The sequence below is a fragment of the Salvia splendens genome, chromosome 16, assembly GCF_004379255.2.
Source record: "Salvia splendens isolate huo1 chromosome 16, SspV2, whole genome shotgun sequence".
NCBI classification, from domain to species: domain Eukaryota; kingdom Viridiplantae; phylum Streptophyta; class Magnoliopsida; order Lamiales; family Lamiaceae; genus Salvia; species Salvia splendens.
Genome location: NC_056047.1, coordinates 16,563,123 through 16,571,958, shown reverse-complemented (window position 1 = coordinate 16,571,958; position 8,836 = coordinate 16,563,123). Strand labels below are relative to the sequence as shown.

At 42.7% G+C, this 8,836-nt stretch overlaps 1 pseudogene; it reads right to left on the bottom strand.

Annotated features, from left to right (window-relative positions):
* Positions 1-472: 472 nt before the first annotated feature.
* LOC121771773 lies at positions 473-7,437 on the bottom strand (annotated as a pseudogene).
* Between the last annotated feature and the right edge of the window lie 1,399 nt (positions 7,438-8,836).

Here is an 8,836-nt window from a genome sequence, read left to right as displayed (position 1 = left end):
TCATCATCGTGAGTATCATGTTATCAGCAATTCAGTATTACTTAGTGTTTCCTCTTATATTCTTTCTGTTCTTTTTAGCCATTTTTATTTATAATTCGCTATGCTTCCTTTTTCCATTTTTCCCTCTAATCATCCTTCAAACTTCAATCCTCTGATATATTTTACTTATGTGAGAGATTTTCCATGAAATGGTTGGAGAATAGGTGCATATACAGGTTAATCAACTTGACTAGTTTTTCTGCTTTTGGAACCTAATTTACTTCAAATTTGTAAGCTATCTTCTTTTTACTTTTTCTGGCCACAATTATTTCAGCAACACTCAACATCACCATCGTTTGTTTCTTTATTGAGCATGGGATATCTGGTTATTTTTTCGAAAGAAACAAGTGACCTAAGAAAATTGAGCAAAAGTGAATCCCATATTGTAGTATATCTTTATTATCTTGTCTAATGAACAGAACGCTCGGCTACCTAGACGAACTACTTCTGTGGCTAGTGGTATTGTAGAATTCAAAGCAAACTGGACAAACACAATCAAACAATTGTACTATAATATAAAACAAGGTAGAGCTTGCTACCCTTGATGAACTACATTCCGGGCCATCCATGGCATCCCGGAGCCACATAGACGATCGAGTGGCAGCATGTAAACAGGAAAACACATGCTGCAACTGGTTTCTTCACACTAACCATTAGAAAATTATAACCACTCCATAAATTCTTGATGTATGTATGCTCTGTTTGATAGCTGCGAAATCTCAAATCAGGCTACTTGCTTATAAGCTCAACCAATGCCTTGACCGATGCAGCAGAACTCGAGGGATAACCACCCTCAAATATGCCTCTCATTACAGTTGCTCGACCGCGAACTTCTCCATCATCCATCACCCGGTTAATCCCTTGAATTATATTCCCCTTCTTCACCATTTCCAATTGATCATCTATACCAGGAAGCATGTGGCCAACATGATGATACTTGACCACCAGCTTGGCATTGTAAAACTGGTCTCCCCTGATTGGCCAGGCCAGGATTGGGGTGCCGCAAGCAATTGCCTCCATCGTCGAATTCCACCCACAGTGCGACAAAAATCCTCCCGTCGAGGGATGGCTGAGTATTGACAACTGCGGCGCCCATCCCTTTATGACAAGGCCTCGGTTCCCAACCCTTTCTTCCAAGCCACGCGGCTCGTATGACCCATATAAACGACTGGCAGGTGGGCCGGGCCGTCCAGCTCCCGGCTGGATGACCCATATAAACGACTTCTCCGTCTCCACCAACGCCTCCGCCAGCTCATCATACTCCTCCATAGACGGGCCCACCTCGCTACCAAACGACAAGTAGATGACAGAGCCACCCGGCTTCGAGTCCAGCCACTGGATCACCTCATCCTCCGTGTAGTTCGTTTCGCGCCCCGGCCTGCTGTCTCGGTCGTGAACAACCGAGCCGATTGATTTCCAGAACGTCCCCGGCAGCAACGGCCCAACACCGAAAACCGGCTTCTCACCTTGGCCTGCAAGGTATTCAAGAAAAGGGGATTCAAGACCTTCACAAGTGTTGATTAACAGAGCAGCAGAGCCTTCCGTCTCATCCATCCAGCGTGTGTGCTGCCCTAATCTCGGGGGCCTGGGGTTCGCCCCATCGCTCCCCTGGCCTCCTCCTCTGCTTCTACCGCCGCCCAGCTCATGCCGCCGGCGATCCTGTCTCCTAGTATCGGAATAGCTCAGGGCCATGTGTTGGAAGATCTTCGGAATATCCTGCACAATCAAGGAGAGGATTACACGGAATCAATCAACGGAAACCAATCACACAAAGTTAGGAAGATATTATACACCTTACCATACTTATGAATTGCCTTGTATAGTTCTTCCTAGGCTTATATTAACCGTGTACAATTCATTGTGAATAATATACTAGAAATTATCCCAATACTCTTTTTTTACATGGCATCCGAGCAGGTTAGGCTCAGAAAATCTTCATCATAGCCCAGAAAAACACCTTCCTCGACCAAAAGGCGAGAAGAACCCAGCAAAAAGATGGCAGAAGACAAACCTGAAATTACCGAACCCGTTGCTGAAAAAATCAGATCAAGCAAGAGTGTTACCGTAGCCTTCAAACTGAATGGCTCTAACTACTCATTGTGGGCACGTTTAATGAAAGTGTCCATAGGCGGCCGAGGAGTCTACCGCCATATATCCGGAATCCCACCTCCACCACGACCGGGGGAGAAAGGATATACAGATTGGGAGGAGATCGACTTAATTGTCTTCTCCTGGATTATCGACAATATGGAAACCAACATCATCGCCGACTTCGCACATCACCAAACGGCGAAGGCGTTATGGGATACACTTGCCGTGACTTTTGCAAGTTCGGCAGATTCGTATCTCATATACGACCTGCGAGACAAGGCGAGCAGGATTATACAGGAGGAATCGACACTAGAAGCTTACTGGAGCAGGCTCCATGGGCTATGGATCGACATCGATCGATGCCCACACAAGACAATTGACTGCTGCGATAAAGGAATTGCACAATACCGAGATATCAAGGCCGAATTAAGGCTATTCAAATTTCTTACCGGATTGAACGAGAAATACGACTGGATCCGACGCGAGATCCTCAAGGAGGATCCCTACCCCTCAGCCGACGTGGCATATGGGTGGGTGAAACGGGAGGCGGCTCGACTCAAGATCATGTCGCCGGCGTCCGATTCAACCGCCATCACCGTCGGAAGTGAGACATCATCGGGGGTCGGATACGGTTTTGGGGCTCGCGAGTACCGTCCGTCGCAACCCCAGAACAGAGGGCAACCACCACCGCATCGCAACGTCTCCAATCGCCGGGGAAACAACAGACCCGATAAATCCAAACTTTGGTGCTCCCATTGTGGAATGCACAAGCACACGAAGGAAACATGCTTCCAATTGGTGGGATACCCAGAATGGTGGGAGGAGGAGAAAGCAGGAAAAGCAAAAATCGCAATTGGAACCAACCATGGAAGCCGAAGCTTGACAGAGGGGAACCAAGAGACATCGGTCGTTCAGGAGAAGAGGACGGACACCGGCGGTCTCCCAACCGGCGGTGGCGGACGAGGCGAGAACGGCGGCGGTGGGGCGAGAACAGCAGAGGCGATGATAGCGTCGCTCAGATTGGACGGCGGAGGAGAAAATGGAGGTAAAGGGTTAGGGTTTGCAAATCCTAACCCTGTTAAATCGAAAGTTGCTATTAAGTCCTCAATTTTTGGTTTTGCCGAAAAACTGCCCCAAGTTTCTAGTAATTACAGAGATGACCCCATCATTAGTAAAAACCCCTTTGCACCCCTAGAAAGATTGTCATATGCTTTGGAAGCCCGGGATGGGGATATAATTGATGAGACGAGGTGGATTTTCGATTGTGGGGCAACCGACACTATGACATACGATAGGAATGATTTCTTGGAGATTCATAAGACACCAAAATCACATATTAAAACTGCCAATGGAGGGGTAACCCCAGTGGAAGGAGCGGGAACTATAGAAATTTTTCCTAATGTTCACATCCCAAATTGCCTCTATGTCCCAAAATTGTCTCAAAAATTGATGTCTATAAGCCATGTGACCAGGGATTTAAATTGTTCCCTACTGATGCACCCGAACTTCTGTATGTTACAGGATATCCGGACGGGGAAGATTATTGGACGTGGCACTGAACGTCGTGGACTCTACTTTGTGGACGAGATTGCTCGACGAGACGGTGCGGCGATGCTTGCTCACGGGTCCACTAATCAGGATACTTGGCTCTGGCACCAACGGATGGGACATACCTCTCCGGGTTATTTAAAATCTTTGTTTCCTAAACTTTTTGTTCCTAAGAATTTCTCTTGTGAAGCATGTGTTTTGGCTAAGAGCCACCGAAACTCATTTAAACCTAATGATACTCGTGTTGAAACTGTTTTTTCCCTGGTTCACTCTGATGTGTGGGGCCCAACGCCTATAGGAACTAGTTCCGGTTTTAAATACTTTGTGATATTTGTTGACGATTGCAGTAAAACTACTTGGGTTTATTTTATGAAACACAAATCTGAAGTTTATGACAAATTTGTGGTGTTTTATAAAATGGTTCAAACTCAATTTCAGACATCTGTCAAAATCCTTCGTTCCGATAATGGGGGGGAATTTCTAAACAGTTCCATGACAAAATTTTTTGAAGAAAATGGGTTAGTTCACCAAACTTCCTGCGCCCACACACCAGAACAAAACGGGGTAGCCGAACGGAAAAATCGCATCATCCTTGAAATGACCCGAGCCCTTCTATTTGACTCAAAAGTACCACCAACTTTTTGGCCTGAAGCCGTAGCCACCTCAATCTACCTCCTCAATCGACTCCCCACTAAAATCCTTAACCGGAAAACTCCCCTAGATCACCTTTCCACGCTAACCAAAATTCCCTCTGCCCTATCCTTACCACCAAAAATCTTTGGCTGTTCCGTTTATGTCCATGTTCCCAAGCATGAAAGGAGTAAATTTTCCCCTTGTGCGATTAAATGCGTGTTTATGGGATATGGGATTAACCAGAAAGGCTACCGCTGTTATGACCCCAAAACCAAACGAATCATTACCACCATGAACTGCAATTTCCTTGAAACCGAATTCTTATACCACCTCGGGACTCAGGGGGAGAGTGTTAGACAGGGGGAGACCCGAGAAAATGACTCCCTTCGGTGGTATGTGCCAAGTAACTTTGATTCGGATCCAACAGGGCAAGCTGGCACTGTTCCTGAGCCTATCTCGCCTGCAGAGACGATCCCGACAATGCTTCCGCCGCGCTCCTCTGATCCAACCGTAACGGAATCCGAGGTAATATCTAGTCCGAATCATGAAAGTTCAGATACTATTCCTGACTCACCAGGTACAGAAGTAGAGGAAGAAGAAGATACTGCTATTGATCAGGACACCGGGCAATATGTACTCCCTCCAAGAAGTACGAGAGGAATTCCACCCAAGAAATACTCCCCAGAACCTAGAGAGAGGAGAAGGAGATACTCTGTGGCCAACTTCGCCGAGGCCAACTTGTCCAAAATGGCACGTGCATTCCATGCAGCACTGTGTGAAGAAGAGATTCCTAGAACCTTTGAAGAAGCTTTAAAAATCAAGCACTGGAAGGAAGCCATGCTCGTTGAAATGAGTGCACTAAAACGAAACGGTACTTGGGAAATGAGCCCATTACCTGAAGGAAAACACACAGTTGGTTGCAGATGGGTCTTCACAATCAAACGGAGACCAGACGGGAGCATTGAGCGATATAAGGCGCGATTAGTGGCAAAAGGATATACGCAAACTCAGGGGGTGGATTATTCCGAAACCTTCTCTCCGGTTGCGAAAATGAACACAGTACGGGTTTTGCTCTCGGTAGCAGCAAACAAAGATTGGCCACTACATCAGTATGACGTCACCAATGCTTTCCTTCATGGGGAATTGAAGGATCCCATCTATATGGAGGCTCCACCTGGCTTCACAGAGGAATTTGGGCAAGGCAAGGTATGCAAGTTAAGGAAGACTCTATATGGGTTGAAGCAGTCCCCGAGAGCCTGGTTCGGGAGGTTCACGGAAGTAATGAAACGATATGGCTACAGACAGAGTAACTCAGATCACACCCTATTCATCAAACGAAGAGGGGAAAAGATTACCTGTCTCATAATCTATGTAGATGATATGATTATTACCGGGGATGATGCAGAGGAAATAAACGATCTCAAGGGACATTTGGCTGCGGAATTTGAGATGAAGAATCTAGGAGATCTCAAGTATTTTCTTGGGATTGAGGTACTCAGATCCGGAAAAGGGATCTTCATTAGCCAACGGAAGTATGTTCTTGATCTCTTAACGGAAATGGGGATGCTAGAATGCAAACCGGCAGATACTCCCATGGTTCAGAATCACGGCCTTCAAATAATCAAGGGAGCACCGTCAACAGACCGAGGAAGATACCAACGGCTAGTAGGAAGACTCATCTACTTGTCCCACACTCGGCCCGATATCGCATATGCAGTTGGGGTACTTAGTCAGTTTATGCATAGTCCACAGGGAGAACACTGGGAGGCGGCACTTAGAGTAGTACGCTACCTGAAGGGAACAGTCGGACATGGCGTATTGTTTCGAAGGAATGGACATCTTGACATTCATGGATACACAGATGCAGACTGGGCAGGGAACCCGGTTGACAGACGATCGACGGGAGGATACTTCACATTCGTGGGGGGAAATTTAGTCACTTGGAGAAGCAAGAAGCAGAAAGTAGTGGCGCTATCAAGTGCAGAGGCTGAATTCCGGGGCATCAAAAGTGGACTCACAGAGATCCTGTGGCTCAGAAGGGTAATGAAGGAGCTAAATCTCGAGTCACAAAAGACGTGTAAGTTACTTTGTGACAACAAGGCAGCGATCAGTATTTCAGAGAACCCTGTGCAGCACGATAGGACCAAACACGTCGAGATTGATCGACACTTCATAAAGGAGAACCTTGAAGAGAAGATAGTGGAAATCCCCTACGTTAAGTCCGAAGATCAGTTAGCAGACATCCTGACCAAAGCCGTTCCGGTCAAGAACTTTCAAGGGATTTTGAGCAAGTTAAACTTCGGGAATCCCGTCGCTTAACTTGATGGGGAGTGTTGGAAGATCTTCGGAATATCCTGCACAATCAAGGAGAGGATTACACGGAATCAATCAACGGAAACCAATCACACAAAGTTAGGAAGATATTATACACCTTACCATATTTATGAATTGCCTTGTATAGTTCTTCCTAGGCTTATATTAACCGTGTACAATTCATTGTGAATAATATACTAGAAATTATCCCAATACTCTTTTTCTACACCATGCTCTCGGGCAGCCCGGGAAGCATTCGGGCCGGGTCAGGCCCGATGTTATCGACATGGGCTTTCCAGGCAGAATGCTCCATTGCAGCTGCACAGGCGCCAGAGGTGAAGAGGACACAATAGGAATGATGGCTTTCTTGAAAATGTGTTTGCTCCAGTTCATCATTACATCCATCACCACGAATGCGGGCGGGCCCACATTCTCGAACCTTCTGGAGAGGAAGGACTCGATCCCCTGCCCCAGCTGGCGGTGATGGTGGAGCCCCGGAGCGGGCCACTCTCCATCCGGTGGGAGTGTCTCCTCGGAGGATTCGATTTGGACGAGTTCGATGGAAGGGTGGTGGTGGAGATCGGAGGGAATGGAGGAGGAGAGGTGAGAAGGGATGATGAAGATTGAGTTGCAGTTGTAAGAGGATATGTGTCGGCAGAGCTCAGCGCATGGGAAGAGATGGCCTTGACCGAAGAATGGCACTATCAATACATCTTTTGTTGCACCTCCCATTTCTTGCTATTTCCTATTTTGCACAATTCTTGATTGCTATTTATACATGTGTTTGTGTTTGTGTTTGTGTGTGTGGGCGCAATGCAGCATGACAAATGTGAGGAGACTTAGCGGTGAAGAGACTTGGATAAGGATGAGTGAAATGGAAGAAAAGAATTAGATTTTGTCAACTAGATTTAGACTTTTTAGTTATGAAGTCAAAGTAATGTGTTGTTTTATGCCAAAATGTGGGGTCTAATAGAAATTAAAAATTGATTGCAAAACTTGGAGTAGTGGCAAAACTTCTTCATGCGTATGCAATGACGTGGTCATATGTTTTTCGTTTCCATTTTTTTTCGGAAGGTTTATATTTTAGAGAATACGATCCTTAGGGCGTGTTTGATAACTTAGTAATACCAAGATTTTAGAATTATATATAGACATTTCTAATTGTTTGATATCATAGTTAAGCTTAACTCAAAGCCCAATATAAGACAAGGGCCCTATCCAATCTTACCAAAATTATAACTTTAACCATGTTTATGTAACCCACCAATTTTCTAGTTAAACCATGTTATTTAATATATTATACAAATTTAGATAATTTCTTTTCTATCAAACAACAACGAAAAAAAATCATATCTTTGCATATCTTGACATGAAGCCCGTATTTCTTATCTTGTTTCCATATCTTCTCATATCCCATCTTTTTTATCAAACGAGTCCTTATAGTTCTTGAAAATATAAAGGAAAGTTATTTGAATTTGTAATTTATATTAATGAATATCAATTCAATTGAGTTAATTGCCGTAATATATGAAGATAATAATAAAAGGAGAATTTTTTTTAATTAAAATTTTAATTGATAAAAAATACAGATAAATAACATAATCAATAATTTATTACATTTAAATCCGATTAACAATAATAAGTTACAAATAATGAACATTATATTATTAATTTTGATTATTATGAATCATAAATGAATAATTTGCTAAGATTTTCATAATAATTTATTAATTGATATTTTTATTAATAAGCATAATAAATATAATAACATAAATACTATTATAATGATAATTATGTATATTTGTTATAATTAATATGATTAATAATTTTAAAATTATATTAATATTTGAATGAGTATTATTTTTTTCTAAAAAACATTTAATTGTTATTATTATAATTCATAATTAATTATTATATTATAATTACTTTAAGAAGTTATTAATGAATAACATAGTAATAATAATAGTGATAATGACAATAAATAATATAATAATAAAATAATTACTATTATAATTATACGGAGTAACAATATATTAATATTATGATTAAAAATGATTACATTATTTTAAAATTATTTTAAGCTTTTAAAAATGATTAATTAGGTATTTAGTACTCAATAATTTTTATTATTTTGTACAATAATTATAATACTATATCTCATTATGTGTATCCAACACGGATTTAAAGAAATATAAAGAAAAGTGGGTGAAAA